Source organism: Sturnus vulgaris, chromosome 15 (assembly GCF_052056855.1).
Source record: "Sturnus vulgaris isolate bStuVul1 chromosome 15, bStuVul1.hap1, whole genome shotgun sequence".
Lineage (NCBI taxonomy): Eukaryota > Metazoa > Chordata > Aves > Passeriformes > Sturnidae > Sturnus > Sturnus vulgaris.
This window is the reverse complement of record NC_142257.1, coordinates 13,188,485-13,211,719: the sequence shown is the minus strand read 5'-3', so window position 1 is coordinate 13,211,719 and position 23,235 is coordinate 13,188,485. Positions and strand designations below refer to the sequence as shown.

The following is a 23,235-nucleotide window of genomic DNA, read 5'->3' as shown; positions in this document are numbered from 1 at the left end:
TTATGATTATCCTGAAATGCCTATGAATATTGTTTCACAGCACTAGTGTTGCATTAGTGTGGCTGGAGAAATGGCATGTACAGCAGAGAGGAGATTACTTTTGTTGCTGTTGAATTTTTAAAAAGGTGGTAGAGAAGCTATAAGAAAGATATATCATTAGTCATTTTCATGTAACTTTGCTATGCCTTCCAGAAATGCATTCAAGACCTGCAATATTTATCTGAGAATTTTCTAGGGACAATGCTGTGTGTTAAAGAAGCATCCACCTCTTCTCCCAACCAGAGTAGTTTATTTATTTTTGAAGAAAGAGATACTGAAGATATACTCAAGAATATTTTTTCATAGCCTTCTGTCGTCATCTTCTAATGCAAAGTGGTTTTATGTTACAAAGAAATCACAGTATAATTTCAAGCAAATTATTTGCCCATTATTAAAACTGAAGGATATGGATAAAATGTTGAATGTGTTCAAGAAGATGTTCTTATTTTGCAGTTATACATGTCTTTAATATTTCAAATACAAAAAAACTTAGCCTGGCTTTGAAGGGTCCTAGAGTAATTTCCAGATGCATATACTGCAGTATTCAGAATTATGATGTTAAAAAAAAAAAGTTAGCTTAAAAGACAAGAAAAAAAGCCTGAAAAATCATAGGAGGTAAGTTACAATCCTAGAAGAAATTAAAATCTGATTGAGCATATAAAGATGTTTGTAGATAAGGATTAGGAGGAAACCTTTCCCCTGCACAGGTGGTTCTGTAGGTTACCATTGATGCTGCAGGTGAGGTCCCACTGATGTAAATCAAGATCAGCTGCACTTTGCCATTTAAGTCAGACCTCCAGTCATCATCTCTTTTTTGCTCTTTCTTTGATTTAATTGGACAGACCCAAAGCTTATATCATGGCACTCTTTTTTTTTTTTTTATAATTGAACACTTAACACTAGTTCCAAAACCATGTAAAAAAGGTTATGTGTAGGGATATCTCAGAATCTGATACTGGAGTATTAAAGTAAGTGTTTTGGTAGTTTCTTTAGTTTTGTTTATTTGCCTTTTTTGGGTTTTTTTCCTGTGTAAACGTTTTGTTTCCATGAGTGCTGAAGTTAATTTTCTTGTATTGAAGGACATAGACTCCCATTCCAGCTGTCTTATCTGGTCGCATCTTCTCTGCTTCACCTCATTTAATTTTCATTTGGGTTCATCTTTCCATTTTATTTCAAAATGGCTTTAATTTAAGTACAATCTGTATTTATGATTTATACGATTGCTAAGAAAATTGGCTGTGTCCTGGTTTTAGAAAGAGGGGGAAGAATGAACCAAGGCACTGAAATTATTAGCAGTGGGAACACTTCCTCACAAAACTGAAGACAAGTAAAAGAGCATGGAGAGTAGTTATTGTTTAATGTCAAGAATAAAAGTTACCTGCTATTACAGGAATTAAAGAACCTTATTAGTAATTTGTTCAGAGAAAGGTATGGATATTGCATCAATATAAAGCAATTAGAAAATACGTGATTAATGGATGTAATGCTCAAACTTCAGGTAGACAAAGATAATTATTACTTACCCATATGAAAGAAAAAAAGCATTGGTAAAGCAGTTTTTTTCACTTGGATAGCTTTTTTATTAAGTTGTATTTGTTGGTGCAATATGTAATAAAAACCAGATTTTTGTTTTGCTTTGTAAAAGTAGTGTGTTGGTTTGAAAGTAAAGTTAGTGTGAGACTTCAAGTCAGTAATACAATTTAATAGGAGAAAAGAGAAAAAATACATGCAATAATAGAAAAGAAAAGCTACCGACAAAGTCAGAAATACAACCTGACACCCTGTCAGTCAGGGTGTTGGTAGCAGTCTGAGTAAATGGTGGCTGCAGTCCTCCTGGATGACAGATATGATTCAGTTGAAGCAGTGCTCCTGTAGAAGGTGCAGTTTTCCTCCGAAGATGATGTGGAAAAAAAAAAGGTCCGACTTCCCTCTGGGATCCAGTGGAAAGGACTGCTTCGCGTCCCAAACCCCAGTTTTTTATCTAGGTAGGAAAGGCATGTCTCCTCCCCCTGGCTGGAGCATTTCCCAATGGGATGATGTAATTTTATCAGTCACACAATAAGACTTAATGGCCCATTAACAGAATATATCTTCTGGAGGAAGGATGGGTTGTGAAAAGATAACGATGATCATTCCCCTGATTTTATCAGATGGTACATCAGCAGAGGATATCTCCCACAGAGATAAGGATCACCACCCCTCCCACATTTTAACAGATGGTGATAGAATACACATTGTTGCATTGTACCCCAGGAGATGTAGATTCAGTAGATCAGTAGATTGTGTGATATTAGATGTGATGGCCAAGCTGATAAATCTGGAAAGACTACTGGGCTTAATATCACCCCTAGAACCCTGAATTTCTCACTCCTGCAAAATAGGGTGGGAAGGGGGAAAATTTAATATTGTGCCCATGGCACAACCCTTTAACTAAACCCCTGTTTATAGAAATAAAGTATCCTTATACTTTGAGACTTTTAAAATTCTGTTTCAGTTGACAGAAATGAGCAGGGTGTCAGGACTCATTTTGCTCATTAGTTTAGACAGGGATGAGCAAGTGAAAAGTTTTATTCTTCACAGTTATTTCTTGTTCAGCACCTCTGACCAGCCCTGGAAAACATGGTGTTTAAAGTGCTTTTTAAAAGACGTTGACAGTTCAGGCCTAGTGTGACAATCTATTTTCTTCCGTTCTGAAAGTGTGATGCCAGTTAGGAGAACAGGGTCTCAGCTCTACATTAGGGGATTTATTTACAAAAAAAGTTTTAGTGAAGATGTCTTGTGCCCACGAACATGGGAGAGTTTCCATTTAGATAAACAAGTCCCTCTCAGTGTTGGTACAAAGGGTCAGCCTTAGCAAAAGCATTCCCTTTCTCTGTTTGAGTGTAACTTCTGTGTTCAGTATTGTTTAGTAATGAAAATAATGTCCCTACCCCCTCCCCCAATTTTTAATTAATCAAATATAGTCTTAACACTGACCAAGTTTTCCTGCTTTCTTATGATTGTTTTGAAAATGCATTACCCTCTCCCCTTCTGGCTTTGCTTAGTTTTACTCCTCTACTTCATCACTGTGCTCATCCATGATTTCTGTTCAGCAATTTTCTAATGAAAAATCTCTCCAAGCTCTAAAACTTTTGGAAAAGCAGTGTGTTTTTGCAGTCAGTTTTTCATTGAATTGCAGACCTTTATTATCCTGACTCATTGTTTTTCAGTAAAATTTAGCATGTACTCTTATTTTAGAAGATGGAAGGGAGGGAGGAGGGTTGCCTTAGATTAATAACACTGGATTGGCAGTGTATTTCATGCCATGTTTCTGCTTACCAACCACTCTTTCAAAAGGCATCATTTTCATCCAAATCCAGTGGGATCATTTTTAAGGTATTGTTTTGGAACCACTATGACAGCTTCAGTCAATGTGAATTTTAATTTATTTGTCCAATGAAGGTGAGGATCTTGGCTAATGACTATGTAGTCATTAGTGATCATGCTTTTCCTCCAACTCCTTCATAGCTTAGAGCATATATTAATTGTGCAGATGGTAGTAGCGTAGCTATGTGTTAGTTCCCTTTCCATTTCCTCCTCTTGTGACATTTACACTGTGCAAAGAGGGTGTATTGCCATCTTGTTATATGAAAGTTTGTGATTCATCAGCTGCCTTTTAAATCCAATACTATGATCACATCTTGTTGATAAGAGGCAAAATTTGCACGTGCACTTTCTTCTTTTAAGTTTGCCTGTGCCAAGCTTTGCCTGAAACCATCAAGCAAATCATGGGCAGGAGTGCTGAAATTTCATCTTCATTTCTACTAACACGTGAAAATTTGCAGTGCCACGTTTATGCAGGTAACTGTAAGTCATTCCTTCCTCCATTGTTCCAGAGATTCTCAGACTTTTCAGTCTGTAAACTTGTCAGAATTTATGTCAGGATTTACAGGTATTGAAGTTTCACTAAAAACATTTCTTTTTTAATTACTAGAATTCGAGTGTAATTTGTATGTGACAGGTAGAAAATAAATACTTTTACTGCTTTATTGTTTTGTTTTTCTTTTCTACTCATGCATCTATTTGTTTTATGATTTGCAAGAAACAATACGAGTAATTTGGGCACAACTAATGAAGAAAATTCCTTAAAATTTTATTTCTTCTTTGATTTCATCTGTCTTTCACGGCCATTCTGTTCCCTAGATTTTCTATTATTGCTTCTTTCACACATTTCTATGTTCAAACATTTTCTGGGTTTGTTCTCAAAAGAAGTCACAGATTTTATATATTTTACTTATAATGTAAAGGCTTGTTTTCTTTTAAGTATCACTGCTGTGTTCCTGATCATTGTTTGCAAATACTAGGCCAATTTGGTTTGGTCTATTTGATTTTTTTTTTTTTGTTTAGGAAAGATCCTGTGCTGCAGGTACAATTAAAGGAAATTCATGGTTACTTTTTAAAAGCTACAGTTCTTTTCCTAGCAATGAGAGTTCTACCCCAGGTGTCTCCTTAGTAAGTACATATTTATTGTTTCTGGCCATACAGGGATGAATACCCCTCTACCTGAAGCTGCATGCAGGGGCCAGGGGATGCTGAGCCTTTGGGAGTGACACAAAGAAGTGATTCTGAGAGGGACTCCTAGGGCTGTGTCTGGCATGTGTCAAGGTTTCCAAGATACAAACAGTCAAAACTGAATGCAGTTCTACCTAAAAAATAGAAAGAACCTGAAGAGAACCTGGTTTTCCTCCATACAGAGTTGTAGACTTGATCCAGAGTGTGATTTCTGTTACCTAACACAGAAAATGTAAAGGCTTTGCATAATATACAGTTTGCTCTCTGAGTGCTGGTATTCTGAATTCAGGAATGTCTCTGCTATTCAAAGAACCCTTTTAGGGTACTGCACTCATGTTTGAATCTGTTGATAGAAGGAGACTTGGATTAAATTAAAAGCTGAGACAGATCTACTGCACCACAAAAAAAACTCATAATGCTTTCAGCATCAAAAATTTCAGATGGTTACTGTTGAAAATTCTGAAAAGTGGAGCCATATTGAGCAAGCTGGTTATTTGCCTCAGTTTCTGTGTCTCTGTGAAATGTGGATCACAATATAAACACACTCCCATCTAAATTCCAAGGAGTGGTTTCTTTAATGCAGTACTGATGTTTCATGGAATTGCTCTTCTCTTTTGTCAGTTTGGAGAGACCATAGGAGTGTCCTGGGGTGACTTTATGATGCTTGTATCCCCAGTTGTTTGTCCTGTTTGTGTTGGATATTAAGTTCTGCAGCTTTAAGACTGGTTCCAGAAATGAAGGAGAAGGGGTGCAGAGATTGTTATCAGGGACTGCACTTCTGTTATGAATGGTGTTCTATTTGTCCAATTCATCAAACAACAAGATTAAATTTAGCAGCAAGTTTTTAATAACAATAATTGTATATAAATGAATACAATATAAGTATTAGACACACATATTTGAGTATATACAAAATTTGGTAGTAAGTAATTTAGTATAATTGAGGTTCGTATAAAGCATAAGCAAAACCAACTGGGGAGGCCACCACCCCCCCCCCCCCCCCCATCCCCGACCGGGGATATGGGGAGGGACTCGCCCTTCCTCATGTACCAAACAGTCAAGGCCAAAAATCCTACTTATCTACTATATGCTAATACATATTCATACAGAATTTTCTGGAAAATTCCTCCTAGTTTTTATTCCTAAAATCTGTGTCACTATGTTGTGTTGTTCATGCTCTACTAGTAGTTAGGGGTCTCTCATCCTTTTGAGTGTCTTATTTCCAGTGAAGGCTTGTTGTCTTCATCAATGACTGAGGTGTAACCTGCAGGTAGTGCATGCACATTATGTAACTGAGTAGATGTTTTCCATAATAAGACTTTAAGTCCCATGCCTGGAATCATCTCATTTTGGCACATTTCAAGCTCAAAACTTTTTATTTCTAGATGCTGCTTGTGAAACCTACATCCTTCTATGACTCCCTTCTAACATCTGGAGGATTTCATCTGCTTTATCTCACTCATCTCCTTTTTGCTTTATAACAATTATTTTCTATTGATTTGAGTACAATTTTGCTAATATAGTAACAAATTAGTTAGCACAAATCACATTTATCACACTTCACACAGACTGTGTTGTCTGCAGTAGACAGCAGGAGAGAGCTCTCCATTGGTCTTAGTTAGTTTTTGACTAGCTGAGGCAGAAAAATTCCCTGGATTGTGTTTTTTTCTTTTCATTGGAATTATTTGAACCAGCTCTAGACTAAAAACCCAGAAGAGCACCAGGAGGTTGCACCTGTGGCCCACTGGGGCCTGACCTGGGCCACGACATTTCCCAATGCTGGAAACACTGACACTGGACTGATTGAGTCAAGTTGCAACCCACAAAAGAGACGTTCTGAATTTGTCATCTCTTCAGAGCAGTGAGAGGTTTTATTGTTTAGTATTGTTCGATTTTTGTGCTGGGGAGTGCTTTGCCTGTTAAATAAACAGGTTTTTTCCATTTCTCTCCAAGGAAATCTTTTCCCAAAGCAGTTGGCAGAGAGGCCACTTTAATCTGCTTCCTAGACGAACCCCATTCAGAAGTTTCCTCCCAAATTTGCCCTAAACCAAAACAAATAAGTAATTAGTATTTGCTATATTTCATTTCAGTTGTGGGTTGATGGTCTTCCCTCCTGCCTGCCAGGCAGGCAAAAGGTGGGGGGGGGGGTCTTGCCGGAACGGGACAGTTGTCTTTTTCCCAGGCTGTGTGGGCACTGCCGTGGGGTGGGCTCGGCTGTTTGGAGCTGCTGTTTCGGGGACTCTCCAGTGTTCTTGGCTCAGCCCGTGCCAGCGGTAGGGCAGGGTTTTAACATTGGCTCCATATTTAGCTGAGCCGCAGGCTCTTTGGTGGGGGGGGTGGGGGGGTGGGGGGGCTAGGATTTTAGCAACTGAGTGGGCCTCCCCTCTCCGTGTTTACTGGGGGCTCCAGCTGAAAACGGGGCTTGGCAGTCTTCCTGAGTTTTGTGTTAGAACTTGCTCACTTTTGCTCGGCTTGGCCAGGCCTGTGGGCTGTGCAGGGCCTGGCCCCAGCCAGGCTAGTTACTTGTATTGAGGCTGGAAGGGAAGAAGAACTTTCCCAAGATTCTTTTCGTCTTTACATGTGTGCTTCACAAAGATGGGTAAACTTTTTCATTGGTGTAACACTATGTCAATATTAATAATCAGACACCAATTTTGTCAGGTCCAAAGGAGGCTGCCCAGGTCCTGGCAGAGAAAAATTTCAGGAAATTTGTGCAAACTACTACAGTGCCTCAGTTTCTCTATGAAATGTGGATCACGATATAAATACACTCTCGTCTAAATTCCAAAGAATGGTTTCTGTAATGCAGATTTTCACTGATTTTCATGTGGTTACTCTTCTGTCAGCTTGGAGAGGCAGCAGGAGAAAAACATTTAACCTTAACAGGAGAGTTATTAAATTGCTGACATTGTTCTGGTCTATGGTTAGAAATGAGATTTACCACCTGAGAGAGATTTTTGCAGAGTCACTAGCTCTAGCTTTAGGTTAAATGAACATAAGTAATGCATGACAGTAGTGATGAATTCTGGTCAGTTCCTGAAATATCTAAAAGTAAATTTGTGTCAAAAATACTGATATGTTGTGACAATTTAAAAAGCCTGGAATGAACCAAGCAGATGGATATTTCTCTTAACACAGCATTTAACTATGTCCTTGAGAATGTGTACCAGGAAATGAGAAAAATGCTGGACTGACTTGTAGAGAATTGTCTTACCCATTCAAAACATGGCCATTTAAAACATTACCCATTTAAAACGATAATTGATTTAAAATGATAATTTTCATGTATCATCCCATGTTTGTGTCCTCGGAAACCTGTTTGCCCATGAAAGTATGGCCATTTTGTTATACAGCATCCTCTCCTTCTGACCTCATATTGCAGGCAACAGTAACTTGAAGTCCTCATCCCTGCTAAGACTTTGCTGTTGACTTGTCATTTTTAAAATGCTCTTCCAGCATATTTCCCATGAGCACTCTGCCTCATGGAGGGACTGGTGGTTTTGTTACTGTGCTAGTGTTATCCTTGTGTATTAAAAAAATTAAAAAGTCTTCCCAGGTGGACAGTGAAAACTACCATGACTTTTTACCATGATAAGTAATAGATAGCAGTGTTGACATATACATGGTTCTGTGGTTCTGTAGATTTTGCTGAAGGGTTGTGTCTGGATGGCCACTGCTCACATACCTGGGCTCATGAGTGGGTAAGGATGTGTAGGAGGGGACACAGCAGCCACCAACCTCCATGCTGTTCTTCAGGGATGGCTCTGTGCTGAACCTGCTGTGCCAGTGTTGCTTTTGCTTTACACCAGTGATTGCAGTCACCCCAAAGTACCTGTGCATTTAATCAAGTAAATGCTTCCCAAGGCTTTGAAATTGATTTACTGAGTTGCAGCATGTATTGTCCTACTGTTGATGTATAAAAGACTTTTAAGTAATGCATAGGAGTAATTTTAGAGATTGGTTGGAAAAAAGAAAGAAAGAAAATGGTGGCTTTCTGCAGCAAAATGATCACTTTAAAAACTCCCTGAAGGAATGGGTCCTAGACAGTTCTGACATATCTGAGATAAACATTTAATTTCTCATCAGATATATGTTTGCTGTGTTGGGTAGGACTGACACTTCCCAGCTGGCTTTTCATCTACCTCAAATATGAACTAGTTTTAAATTGTTTCTTGGAGAAAAGAAGGTTCATGAATAGACAAGAACAAGAAAAAGCAATGGGAGACATGTTTTCTAAATTAAATTATAAAAGTGCATGATACAAAGAAATCCTTCATATGTAGCCCATGTATTGATTCAACTTTCAGTGCAATGTGAAGTGTTACAAAGCAGTTCTAGCTGCACAGAATGTTAAAAGTCATCCCTACTGTCTGCATAAGTCTAGGGGAAGCTGAGACCTGATTAAACTCTAATTACAATCAGTTGAATTCAGACTATCTTTGAGACTGAGGGTCTCAAAGAAAATCTGAGTCCAACTGATTCTCATCTGACTCAGGTCACACCCTGTCTGCTAATGGGGCTGCATGCAGCGCCATCCTGCTGGTGCCAGGCTGTTTGACAGGTCAGAGTCATGCATCTTCCAAATCTAATGCTTTTTTGATCGTAACTTTGACTGCAAAAACAGAAGAGGAGGAAACTCTTTTTGTTGTTGTTTTGGGGTGTTTTTTTGTTTTTTGGGGTTTTTTTTTGGTTTTTGGGTTTTTTTTCGTTTGTTTGTTTGGTTTGGTTTGGTTTGGGTTTTTTTTGCAGTGTATGGATTACAGTTCTGACCACTGAGATCTGCTTACTGAGAATTTTCAAAGGATTTATTTCATTAACAGGGCAGGACCAACTGAATATTCCCTATCCAAATTTTCTATTTAGATTCCCAGCATTCAGTGTGTTATATAGCTTATCAAGCTTTCAGTTCTTGCCAGTATGATGCAGGTGATATGTCAGAAGTCTTTGGGTGGTTCTACTGTTTCGCTTTGGAACAAAGGTACGAATGTTTTGAAATTAAGATGAGGAAGAGAAAGGTCGTGACTGAGCATCCGAATTTTGGCACAGGAGGAGATGTAGCCCTTGGGAATAGGGTTCCAGAAGGATGACTGGAGTTAACTTAGACATCTGTTAATTTTAGTATTAGGTTTGACTCATTATGCTTGTCTCACACATCCAATAAATTCTTAGCTAAAGCTGAGTTGAATTGATGTAGGTACTGATTTTGAAATGTTCAGGGCCAACATGGCTTCCTATTTTCAAAATAATATTCTTGCTGCTTTTATAATATATTAAAGCAATAAGAGTATTTGGTGTTCCAAATGGATCAGATATGAAATGGGCAATGCAAGTCTAACAAAATAGATGAGAGACTTCTGAGGCCAGACATGACATCTGGAATGTGATCAAAGGCAATTCTAAGTAATTTATTTTTCCATTGTCAAAATAAAAAAGAATTGTACTGGCTTGGGCACGTCATTAGACCTATCTGTCAGAAGAGAGAAAAGAGGAAGAAGGATCAGAAATAGCTGCAAAATGGGTTTTCCCCATAGATCTCCACTTGCAGATTAGCCTGAGCAGGGAAAATAAAAAGCAATGTTTAGGAATAAACTGCACAGAAAAAGCTTGTTCGCATTTTGCCCATATCCTAAAGCATTTATATGAATAAGAAGGATCTTTTCCCAACTCCCCATTACAGTATTTTTTATAAAAACTCATCTGTAGGTGTCTTTCTTGTCTCCACAAGAGACAACAGGAGCCTTATGTAAAGTCATTTGATGATAATAGACACTTGTAATTTAAAAACTATTTCCTGTGAATCAGGCTAAAAGTGTCTCCTACATCTTTATTAATTTCCTCAATTAAATACTGCCTGCTTGGGAATAGTTGTTGAGCTATGTAACTACAATTTTTCTTGGGGTGACTGTATGATGCCTGTATCCCCAAATCGTCTGTTCTGTTGGTGTTGAATATTAAATTCTGCAACTTTAAGACTGGTTCCAGGAGTGAAAGGGCAGGGGGGGGAAGAAGAAGTGCAGAGTTTGTTATCAGAGACTGCACGGGCTCCCCCGCATTCCTGCTCTCAAACTGTGTTGTCTGCGGTAGACAGTGAGAGAGAGCTCTCCTTTGCTCTTGGTTAGTTTTTTTTGGCTAGCTGAGGCAGAGAAGCCCCCTGGATTGTTTTTTTCCCCTTTTTCTGTTTTCCTGGAACTGTTTGAACCTGCTCTGAACTGAAAACCCAGAAGACCACCGGGAGCTCACACCTGTGGCCCACCAGGCCTGGCCTGGGCCGTGGCATTTCCCAGCACAGGAGGGACTGAGAACAGACTGAGTGAGCTGGGCAGCCCATGGAAAGAACTCTTCTAAATCTGCCATCTCCTCGGAACGGCGAGAGGTTTTGCTGTTTGATATTGTTCATTTTTGTGCTGGGAAGTGTGTTGCCTGTTGAATAAACAGTTTTCTTTTTTCCACTTCTCTCCAATTTTTTTTCCCTTTTTCCAGAAGGACCTCATTCAAAAGTTTCCTCCCAAATTTGCGCTCAACCAGGACAAATGCAAACAGGTGATTTGTTCAAGACAGCTTAAACAGCCTCAGATCCAGATGATAATTGGGCAGGAGAAGTCCCACTGACACTCTGGACACACCGGGCTCCAGTGAAGGGTGAAGATCTGTAGCTTTATATGCCTAGGTGTTAATTCTTAGTGTGCACATAAAAGATGATTTACATACATGTCTCTTTCATCTGTGCTTTATAGGTAATAATTTAATACAAATCATTGAATAAATTGTAGCAATTTTTAAGAATTCTGTTAGTCATTTTAAGTGAGCGGATTTCTCTTCTATAAGTTTAAAATATTATTCTGGAATACCCTGTATACAAATATTTGTATTTGTACTGTCCATATTTATCAGATCTTATTTACTCTGTGCAGGCTTTGGTGTCCTTCATGGACATGGACATCTGCTTAGGTAACTCGTAGGATTAAATATAGGCACTTAACTTTTAATTAAATAGTACATATTAAAAAAATAATTAACAGTCTATTCTACAGAATAAATGATGTGATATCCCTGATACAACCAAAAAAATCTTCTGGAAATAAAAATATCACTGAAACAAAATGAGGCAATTCAAAAGCAATTAGCAGCAGGATTGCTTGTCCTTTTTTATTTGCTAATAAATGCTTCCACCCACTTACCAGTGCAGTCTTTCTGTAGATCATGGCAAGCAGGTGAGGAGGAGTGGTTCAGTTCTAACAAAGTAAAAGAAGTGAGAAAAGTTGTTGAAAGTAGTCTGTAATTAGGCACATTAGACTAAAAGATTGGAATCTCAGTTGAGGTTCTGACACTGAAAGTATTCATTCTGTCTTAAAAATTTCTTTATCCTACCCCTCTGCAATTTTGTGAGGTGTCAATATCTGATGCCTGTAATGCGCTTAGACATTTGGATCTACAGGTCTTGCAGTCCTGTACGTGTGAAAGAGGGCATGTGAAGTACTACTTATATGGTGCAACCTTAACACCAATATCAAAACTAAATTTTAGTATATGTGTATTTTTTGGCTTCTTGTTGGGTTTTTTCCCCTGATATTCTTGGTACCTAACTACCTAGAGTGCTGCTGACCCACTAAATTTCTCCCTGTTCTAGGGAAAAATGTTCTCATTCCTAAGTGATAAAGTTGACACTATTCAGTAATCACTACTCTATGGACATAACAGTTGCTGCAAAAGAACCATTAAAACCTTCCCCCAAGGATTTATCTGTAATTTTACAGTGCATCTTTTAATTCTGTGCAATGTTCCAGTTCATTATGTATTATGTCAATTATACTACTCTAATATCTAGAAATAGGCCTTTGGTGCTCCATGTAGACACTCCTAAGGGCATGAATTAAACACAGTTTTTAAAACTGGCCAGTGATCTCTTTGTGTGCAGTGTGTGTGATCTACTGACATCAGAACTGTGGGGAAAAAAATAATAATTCAGTCCAATTATACTTTTTGCATTTTTGCAGTTGTATGAAGGTAACTTTGTGGAATAAAAACCAAAACCTAAAACCACTTGGGATGGTAGATGGAGGATGATAGGTTTGTTGGCTGCAGTTCAATTGTTCATTCTAAAAGCTACAGAAGCAGTAAATCAAATTATGTAAAAAAAAATGCTAAAAACAATAGTAAAAAGTTCAATTCTTAGGAATGAAATTATAGATCAGTGCTAGGTATTAATTGGGGTCTTATGTTGCCTTGTGTTTCAGCCTTCTGACTGTTGACAGATTCTTTTGCACTTTCTCACACTCTTTCTTGTAAATAATGATTGTTTTGCATTACTCTTTGGAGGAAGAGAGGATTGATGGACTTTTGATGGGACTGATGGAGTCAGGAGGTATTACCCTCACTGTCCAATCCATGGTCGTTGTTGGAATTCTATAAATAGACATGTAATGTAAATAAAGTGCTTCTTGTCCTGCATGAATCATTGGAGTCAAGAGTGTGAGTCTTTCCCTCTCTCTCTGTGTCGTAACAGCTACAATCTTGTGCCATTAATATTGTGGTCAGCTTCTCCGCTGTGTGTTAAATATAAAAATTGACTTGGTGATGGAGTAGTGAAGTACAGTTTAGGAATTATTAGTAATAAAGATTTATGTAAAATCAAGGATAAAAATTTGGTGAGATACTTCCCAATCACTGACACCCAATCCTTGTTAGCCTGTTTGGCAGGGATCGAAAATGGTATTTGGCTGAAAAAAAAAAGAAAAAAGGGGAAATACAGCTGCAGAGTTGAGCCCTAAAAGTCAAAAAGAGCATTCATCAAGTATGATTAGGGAGCATATGTTGTTATGTATATATATGTGTGTGAATGTATTTGTGTTGCTCATCACTCATTATGAATATGAACACAAAATGGGATTAGTAGAATTAGTAGTGTTTTCTGATATGGCTGCACAGTTGATTGAATTGCTCTGTGTGTTTCAAAGCTATTTTTGTTTTCTTCTTTTTAAATCATGCTTTATATACTTTGAGACCCACTGTCTATAGGAAGATAGATACTTTTAAGTATGTAAAAACAGAGTTCCCATTTTCCTTTGAGCTGAGTCCTGAAAGATGTGGTTTTTAAAGTATGCATTCAAGAATCTTGCAGTCAAAAGAAAGAGGCAGGAAAGGGGGAGAAGCCGGTTTCTTATTGTTTGCTTTTAAAAGCTTTTACACAGCCCCTGGAGATGCTGATCAGGTGAGGATATGCAAACATGCTTGTAATTAGTATTATGTGCATTAGGTCTGTAGATGCAAGATAAATGTAGTATGGACAGTCTTACTCTCACTGAAATATAATATCCCTTATTTTTTGTTTTACCAGTAGCAATTATACATTTATACATGCATACATATATGCATATGTACACATCACATTTTTGTGCACTGCAGAATTTTTTGTTTTAAAAAATCTGCTGTGGACATCACAACCTACCCATGCACTTCACCATCCCCATCCCCTTATTGCCACAGGGGGATGATGTTGTAGAAGCATTATGACCTACTAACTACAAATAATGGTCATTCGATAAAATTAAAAGCAAACTGAGATATTAGTGTCAGAGTGTAAGTCTAGCCAATGGTAGTGTAATACATTAGTATAGTAGGCATAAAGTCCTAAGTCTGTACTTCAGGTACTTTGGAGTTTTAAGATCATGTGTGTTATTTGTTTGTGTTCTGCCTTTACTGACAATTGATATTACAATGATATTTGAAAGCATGTCAGTAGGGTCAAACTGCATATTTGGTTACATGTTTCTTAGTCTGCCCTAAAAATAAGAAATAAGCTGAAATATTTATTTGCAAAACTAGAGACATTGATCTCACAGCAATAGTCAATTACAAGGATATTTGGGTTATTTTACCAAATTTTTGTAGGCGATTTAATCAGCTCATGCAATAACAATACAAAAAGGGAGTTTCTCATTCTCTTTTTTGCTTGTGGCACTGTTTTAAGCCTCCAAGATGCATGAGGGGAGAAGGAAGGTGGAGACAGAGGAGATTATGTTTGCAGCATTCTCCTTCTGATGAGCTTAGTAATTGCATGTACTTCCAACTCTCATGAAAAATGTTTTTAAAAATAAAATTATTTTCTACATCTGTTTGATAGTGTCTCACTTCTCAGAGAATGAAAGAGGATGTGTTACCAGAGGTAAGGAGATGCATTTTGCAAGAGCGCTTTGTGGCAAGTAGTGAGCACATTACAGCTGCAGTGGGTCAGGTTGCTCTGGATGTGATTCCCTGGGGCACAGATCTGTGGCTCTTACTTTGAGAGATTGCTTGGTATGCTGTTTTTTTTTTAAACTGATGATCTGGTGAATGACACTTTGTTTTTAAACCTGTTCAGGGAGTAAGGAATGGGAGAACATCATCCTCTGACATCAGGAAAAGCAGAACCTTAAAATTTTTTTAAAAATTTTAAAAAGAACCCCAAAACCTACATTTTTATGACTTGGTCATGGATAGAGGTGGCCTAGTACAAGTTCTCTAGAAAGTTTCAGTAACTGGAGCACTCAAGACATCCTGGGCAATGGTGGTAACTGCAAGGCAGCAGAGTTAACTCATAATGATGTAGTTGTGGATCTGCTTGGAGCAGGAATTTTCCCTTACCCATTCTCTGTTGTGGTGGGCAAATCATGGTTGTGTGTACCACATCACTTTGATATGCTACTGAAATAGTTTCTGATGCATTTTATGGAAGGTCAGATTGTCTACAGACAGAAAATAGAAGACGATATTAAGAAAAGGTGAGCAAACACCCCATTACTTACTCTGGTGAAGATCTTTCAGAGCAGAGTGAAGAGGAAAGAAACTGCATATTTGTGAGCTTTTATTTTTTCTTAGAAATGCAAAGGTATATAGTAGATTGTCTAATGGGGGAAAAGGCATAGAAAGTAAATGGTCTAATAAAAATCCTACAGAGAGGCAGTGCAACTCTTTGCATTCCAGTCTGTGCGAATAAAAATTTCTAATAAAAATTGAGTTAGGTAGTAATAACTTTTGTCTGGTATTCTACTATGCTTCTTGCAGCTCACCTTCATGCTAACTCATAATTGTCTCCCTATTTGATTGTTTTTAAGGTGTGACTCCTGTTTTAGGACAGAGAGAGTTCATTTTTTGTTTCAATGTTTTGTAAAAATTGCATGGATAGTAATCCATGTTTTATTGTAAAGGTTGTTGAAAGAAACTTAATTTCTGGTCTGTGCTATAGGATTCTTTACTGATTTTCCCCACCTCTTTGGATTTGGGAGTAATTCTGCTTATTAAGACTCCATTTACATTTATTATTTCCTGTTGACATTTTCCTTTGGGAAATGAGCCATCTGACTCACAAAAGCCAGAGGAATGGGAGTTTTGGGTTCTTACTGCTTTGTCTTGGTTTGAAAGACAAGTGTCTGCTAGGGAAGGCAAGAACGTTCCTTGGATTGGAGAATGTAAATCCCCTTACTCTAAATTAGTATAATTTTGAATTAAGGGACTCTCAGGTAAAGATATGAGGATAGGAATAACAGTTCTTTACTAGTATGTATAACAAGGCAAACAAAACAACAACGACTATGGGATTAGTAACAAACAGAACAGGAACTCAGTGAGTCCTTCTGGCTGCGGGCACTTTCCCTTTGGTGCAGTTCCCGTCACAGCCGGCAGGGGCGCTGGTGGCTGCCGGTGGGCAGGGCAGGTGTGATGATCCCCGCGCAGCTGCAGGGGGCGCTGTGGCGCGAGCTCGGGGAGCAGGCGGCAATGGCGGCCGTGTCCCACACAGGAAGGGATGGAAAAGAGAGGCTTGGCTTCATGAGCCCTTGGGCAGTGTCGGTCCCCGTGCTTCAGCAGGACTCGGGAACAGCAAGCTGAAGCAGCAGGGTGTCTCAGCAAGGCAGGTGTGCGGGTCCAGCAGCAGAGGAAGAGGCAGCTCCCAGCTGGACTATGGCGGTGGTAGCAGCGACCGTCCTGCAATGCTGAGAACGAGCGAGAGAGAACAGCTGCCCCCACTCTCCTTTTACCTGCTTTTAATCTCATGGTGTCTCTGTCCCTCTGAGAGAAACTCCCAAAAACCAGAGGGGTTCCCCCTCCCCTGTCTCAAGTACCCAGCCATCAGTGCTTGTTAAGCAGCTCAATGGGAAAAATTCCACAGGTAAAGTAAAACAAATAGAAGAAAATAACCCTCAACATACTTCTGTAAGAATTACTAAATAAGCTGCAATCATAAAACTTCTTGATGAAGATTGTTTTGACTTTCACATTAGATTTTAACTCAAATAGAACTTTTTTCCTGCAGAACAGTGAAAATACCTTCCACTCAGTTTCCTGGAAGAGACAACTAATGGTAATACTCTTAGTTGGTGGCATTTTGTGAGAAGATTTTGAAGAAATCAAATACATAGAAACCATGGATTAAGAACATAATAAAGTAACTGCAGTTTCTGTGTGAGCTCATTATCCAGAGCACAGCTCCTCACTAACAGAGGGAGGTGGAGGTGTTAGCATCACCGACATCTCTATGGAAGTCAGCTTCTAGGAACCAGCAGTTACTGGAGGCTGGCTTCTGCAGATGTTTTGGAGGAGAGGGTTGCTATCTTCTATGACCCACACAACAGAACATTCTGACGCAAGTTGTGGGGTGAAACAAGACTGTTCTTCCACAGATAGGCATTGGGCTACTGCTGTTGTGTACTGGTTTGAAAGCAAAACCAGTGAGAGACTCAAAGTGAGTAATACAATTTAATAGGAAAAAAGAGAAAAAATAAAATACATGCAATAATAGAAAAGAAAAACCACTGACAGAGTTAGAATACAACCCTGTCAGTCAGGGTGTTGGTAGCAGTCCAATTAAATGGTGGCTGCAGTCCTCCTGGATGACAGATGTGGTTCAGTAGAAGCAGTAGTCCTGTAGAAGGTGCAGTTTTCCTCCAAAGGCCCAGTGATGATGTGGAAAAGGTCTGCCTTTCCTCTGGGATCCAGTAGAAAGGGCTGCCTTGGTGTTCCAAACCCCAGTTTTTTATCTAGATAGGAAAGGCTTGGTTCCTGCCCCTGACTGGAGCAGCTCCCAATGGGATGATGTAATCTTATTAGTCATACAGTAGGACTTAATGGCCCATTAACAGAATAGATCTTCTGGAGGAAGGATGGGTTGTGAAAAGATAATGATGACCATCCCCCCTGATTTTATCAGATGGCACATAAGCAGAGGATATCTCCACAGAGATAAGGATCACCACTCCTCCCACATTTCAACAGATGGTGATAGAATACACATTTTTGCATTATAACCCAGGACAAGTTGCCACTCTGTTAAGATGTGTAAAAGTAGCCTGGGGGCAAATTAATATTATTTTACCTATGATAATTTATATTTCTGTATTTCTCTGTTTTTAGATACAGTATTACCTGTACAGTTAGTGCATTGAAACAGTGCATATTTTGTGAAGAAGATATTACCTTTTTTCCTCTAGGACTTCTGTTAATTAGGAACTGTATCTTTATCTTCCTGGAATAAAAAATGTTAATATAAGGTACTTTTATAGTGCAATGTACTTGTTAGAGCTAAGCACTGACTCTAGGTGGTGAGAACTGATTAAAAACCCACCAACTTCATGTGTCTCCTTGGAAAATTCTAGCCTTCTTCCATAGTTTGAGAGTCTTTATTTAATGTAGTGTAATATCAGAACAACTGGTTTAAAAATGATTTATATATATGATGTATTTTATGCAGTATGTCTTGGATGGTGACAATATAAATTTTTAAGAGAAAGAAAGTGATACGCACCTTTTGTTTCAATGCTGACATTATTTGAGTGAAGTAGACATGTAATTTTCCCAATCAGAATAAGAGATATGTTTGGCGAAATATTTGAAAGTAAGACTTTTCATGGTTTTGGTGGTGATTAGTAAAGTAAAAGGACTATAAACTCTGGATAAGTGGAGAAGATGTACTAACTCTAAACAACGTTGTTTGTTTCATACTGCTGATCATGCTCATATTGTTTCATTTTCTGTAAGTCCTGTAGTATTTTAGCATTCTCCCTTTTATTTATTTCTTTTGAAAGGGAGAAGTGAATACTGAAAGATAAAGATGTATTTCTCAGTGCTGAAATATTAAAATTATGAAGTGCTCCTCTGAGCTCTTCTGCCATTTAATATAGGTATTATTTTCTAGAGAATAATCTATTACTTCAGAGAAAGGTATGAATGAATTCAGTCTAAAGCTGAGGTTATTGTAGCAGAAGATTTTACTGCAATGTGATGTGTGCATTTTGCAAGGACTTAAATTACGATGATGTTATGCCTGAATTTTTGACACAGTGGCAGGATAGTAGGAAATGCTATCTCACTTAGGGAACAATTTATCGAGCTACATATATAGCAGCATAGCAGAAGATGGAATAGAACTCTGCAGCAAAATTCTGATTCTTCTGTGACAGAATTCTTTTACCATGAAATAAGAACCCAATGCTCTGGTTTTCCACGACTCTTCTCTGTTGGCATGTAGATGGCACAATAGGCTGTGCTTCAGCAGAGAAATGCAGAACATCTTCCCAAGAAAGATCAGAGACATATAGATTTTAGTTTCCTCTTAAAAATCCGGTATGCTTCTTTTACCAAGAATCTCGGCAACAAAACTTAATGAGGTCGAAGTTTCTGTGTGGTTTCTGACTCCCTGTGTTTTATCAGGTACAAAAGTTTTTCCTCCCTTGTATTACATTTAGATGTTTTAGTATCATATCCTTTGTATTCTTAACTTGTATTATGGTTATGCCTTTCATCTTTGACAAATATACTTAGTACTTTCAGAGAACACCATACTGTCTAAGGATTGCACACTACAGAAGCAAGGGGAAAATATCTGCATGTCATTTGATGACAAGTTCCAAATAGAGTAAGAGAAGTGAGCTGTTGGCACTTAGGTTGGAATACTCAGGAAATGTTGAGTAGTGTTAGAAGAGAGCATATTGCAGATTCTGGATAGCATGTGTGTATTGTTTAATCTCAAATAGAGACATCAACATCAATAAAGAAGCTGATCTTTTTTTTCCTAAAAAACTACTCTGAGACTCTATATGCTGTTTACAGTTGGAAGTTTATAGCTGATTTATAGTTTAAAAATTCAGTAGCTGAATCTTTAGATTTAATGTTGAATTTTTAGAAATGCCACTGTTGTTTGGAGTTTCCTTCAACCAACTCTTAACCTATGATCACACAAGGAAAGCTTTTCTTTTCTGTGAATAAGCAGAAGGAGGAAAAATTCTGTGAACTCTCTAATATAAAATAAATTTATTTTATTTAAAAGTAGATCTGTTAATATGTCTATCAACCTTGACATATGTTTAAATCCAGTGTTATCATCCAGGACAAAGATTTATCTCATTGATGATTTGTTCCCAGAATTATCAGGTACTTAAAATTGGTTCTGCTGGCTGCTGCTGTCTCAGGTATTTCCAACTGTCATGCAGGAGGACTTTTTCCAAGAAGCAAAGGTGAACAGTGGGTTTAGCTGCAGTACATTATTTCAGCAGCTAATTTAGAGTTCCCGACTACCAGTCACCACATACAGAGAATTCTTATAAAGTCCTTGATAAAGAGATTCAGTTTGTTGTCCCTGTACGCTCTTTGAATTGCTCCTAATGCTGTTAATGGGGTGTCCGTCAGCTTACAGATAGACGAATCTGAAGCAGAATTTCACTCTGCTTTCAACAGGATATATGTGCATACATTTAGAGAAGGAATGAAATTTTGTATTTTCCTGGGTTTCAGCTCCTTTTTTGACTCCAAGGAAGGATCGTGATCTGTTAGAGCTAGAACTGGAGAGGAGGATGTTACAGAGTTCTTGTATTACCATTCTACTCAGGAGAGCTATCTGAAATTGTCAACTTCTTGCTCATCATTTCTGTGCATCTGTAAACCTATAATTACAGGTCAGGGCTGCTTCTTTCCAGGGCAGAGATAAGTTTCTCTTTCTGCTTATTCTCCACAGATTTGCAAAGCCTTTGCAGCTCCTAGAGTGAATTGGATTCTGTCTGTCTCCACACGTCACTAGCATTGCTCTCGTGTCTTTCAGTGCTGTTTTTTCTTCACTAGTGATGTCAGAACTGTTTAAGTTGCTATTTTGAATTTCAAATCCCACTTGAAATTGTCAGAAAAGCAAAATCGATAGGATTCTGGGAGACTATTCCCTGCATAGAAATGAAGAATAAGACCTACTAGCACTTCTGGGAAAGTATTACAATACGGGTATTTTGTTTTGCCTCACTTCAAGTTTGGAAGTGTTTAAAAAAAGTTCTTTATGGCCTTCACATTTGGCCTCTGAAAGAAGTAATGCAAATCTCTGTCTCTTATTTGAATCAAAAACCCTCCAAAGATTTGGAGGTGAGCAGATTTTCAGCTTTCTCAGTTTATCTGAATTATTTTGAGTTATTGACAGCAAACTTTACTTTCCCTGCTAGTCAGTTGTGGTGGAGATGTTTTGCAATGTAGCTATGCTTAACACATGAAGTTTTCTCTAGGCCTACTTCATAATACTTTATTTAGTCAGTTTAGTGATGCTTCAAGGTTTGATTTTTTTGGGCTTCATAATCAGTCTACATTCAAAATATAGTTCATAAAAAGAGGAAGATGAAAACTCATTTTCATTGTTAGGAATCATAAAATATCACAAGGCTTCTCTTTCTTTAGCAACAGATGAAAAGAGGAGTGTATGAGAGACACAGTTCTGTGATGTGTTTCATTTCATGCGGTGCTTCTCTGAATCCTGTTATTGTATATCATCCCTAATGACTGCAATGCCTTGAGTCACAGTGTTGATTTTTAAAAGCTTTCACTTTTTCATTCTTTGTTCTCAAGGTTACATTATGCAAATCACAATGTTATATTTTTTGCACTAGTACAGGCTGTATAAAAATATTTTTAATCCTGCTGTGAAAATTGAAACAGCTCTGCTCTGGGGGAGAGGCTTTGGGGCTGTTTCAATTGTTCCCAACTTCTAAAATGAACTGCTGTTTCATCTTCTGTCTGAAAAGGTGTGGGTCATGTCTCTTGCCTTTAAAAGTATTCCAAAGTGGTAATAGCACTCTCTTGCTTTGGTAATTTGATTTAGCTAATCGCCATGAATTGCAATCCACTAAGAATTATCCAATGGTAGTTTTGCTGTTTAAATAATTATGAAGATGAAAGAGAACTTTTTCTACTTTATTATAAATGTGAGAAGCCGGGCTAAAAATATGAGGGAGGTACGAGCAGAGGAAAGGACAGACTTCTGATTTTATTTCAATGGATTTGTATTCTGGATAAGAAGGAACAAGCAAGTTGATTTAAATACATTATTCAAAACTTCTGTTTTGACTTGATTAAATCCCTGCTCTACCAGTCATTTTCCTTACCATGCGACTTTTTTTTTTCTTTACTTTCTGGTGAGATGGGGCATTGTGTCTTTTAATGTTTTGCTAATGTTCCCCACAGAGCTTTTATCCCAGCTGTCTGAGGCTTTTGGCCCCTCTTGGGTTTTTTGCACCAAAAATCCTCTGGAAATATGTGAGAATTGTGAGTTCTTTGCTCCATCAGTGTGAACAGACACTTTGCAGAGGGTACCACGGGCTGGGGGTTGTCTCTGAGTGGAACCCTTGGATCTGGTAGACTCTGGTAGAAAGTGTTTAGTGCAGAGAAAGCTATGAAAAAAGTTAGTAGTCAGCCAGGTTAACTTTTACCACAACTCATTTGTGCATTTAAACCTTGACTATATGTCTGTGCTTTGCCTTTTCTTCTGTGAACTACTGAAACTCTTGTAAAATCCCTGACTACATTATACAGGGAAGTACGGAAATACTGAGGAAATCAAAATAACAAACCTCCCCACAAAAAACCCAAACATGAACCAACAGAAAACATGAGCTGTAATGTTTTTCTGGTCTTGCTATACCTTTCTTGAAGTTTGCCCCAAAATAATCAGTTGTACATTGCTACTGGAATAGGGCAATTTCTTTGATTTTTTCTTTAAATTTAAAAATAAGGAACTAAGTGTAAACTGTCAAGAGGTTTTTTTACCAATATTTGCTGCTGCTTGCTCCATTTGCATTTGCTATCAACATACATGTATTCCTCAGCAGTCTGATTTTGGCAAAAGCTGGAAGGCTTTCACTGAAAGGCACAAAAGGAGTCTTTTTCCCCGTGCTCTTGTCCCACTCCAAAAAGCTTTCCTGTGAAGCATCTCTGGTAACACACACTGGTTAAAAACATATATTCCAGAGCAATTCTATGCGTACTCCTGTATGGAATGAAGAAAGAACTTGGTGCCAAAAGATGCTACTTTTGTCAAAGAGACCAGTAAGACAGGACAGTAAGCATACTTATGGAGATTCTTAAGTGCCTTGCAGAAAGAGTTGCTACAGTCAATATTGAGTGAATTTTGACCAGGCAACTCTAATTTTCTGCAGCTAATGAACACTTTTTAGGTATTCAAGGATAAAGAATAAGATCTATCAAATGACAGAGTTCTCTGAAGTCTTTTTATCAGAACAAAGAATATACAAGAAGTTTTTTGAATTGTTATTGAACATTCTAAATATCCACTATGAAAGGCCAGTAGTAAACCTCATACATGAGACAGGATTTTGGGAAGGAAACTGTTGGTCACCCAATCTCTCACTA

At 38.1% G+C, this 23,235-nt stretch overlaps 1 protein-coding gene across 8 annotated transcripts in view; it reads left to right on the top strand.

The window, feature by feature from the left end:
- Nucleotides 1–23,235, top strand: part of GABRB2 (gamma-aminobutyric acid type A receptor subunit beta2) — a 179,751-nt gene that overhangs the window by 81,320 nt on the left and 75,196 nt on the right. The window lies entirely within an intron of this gene.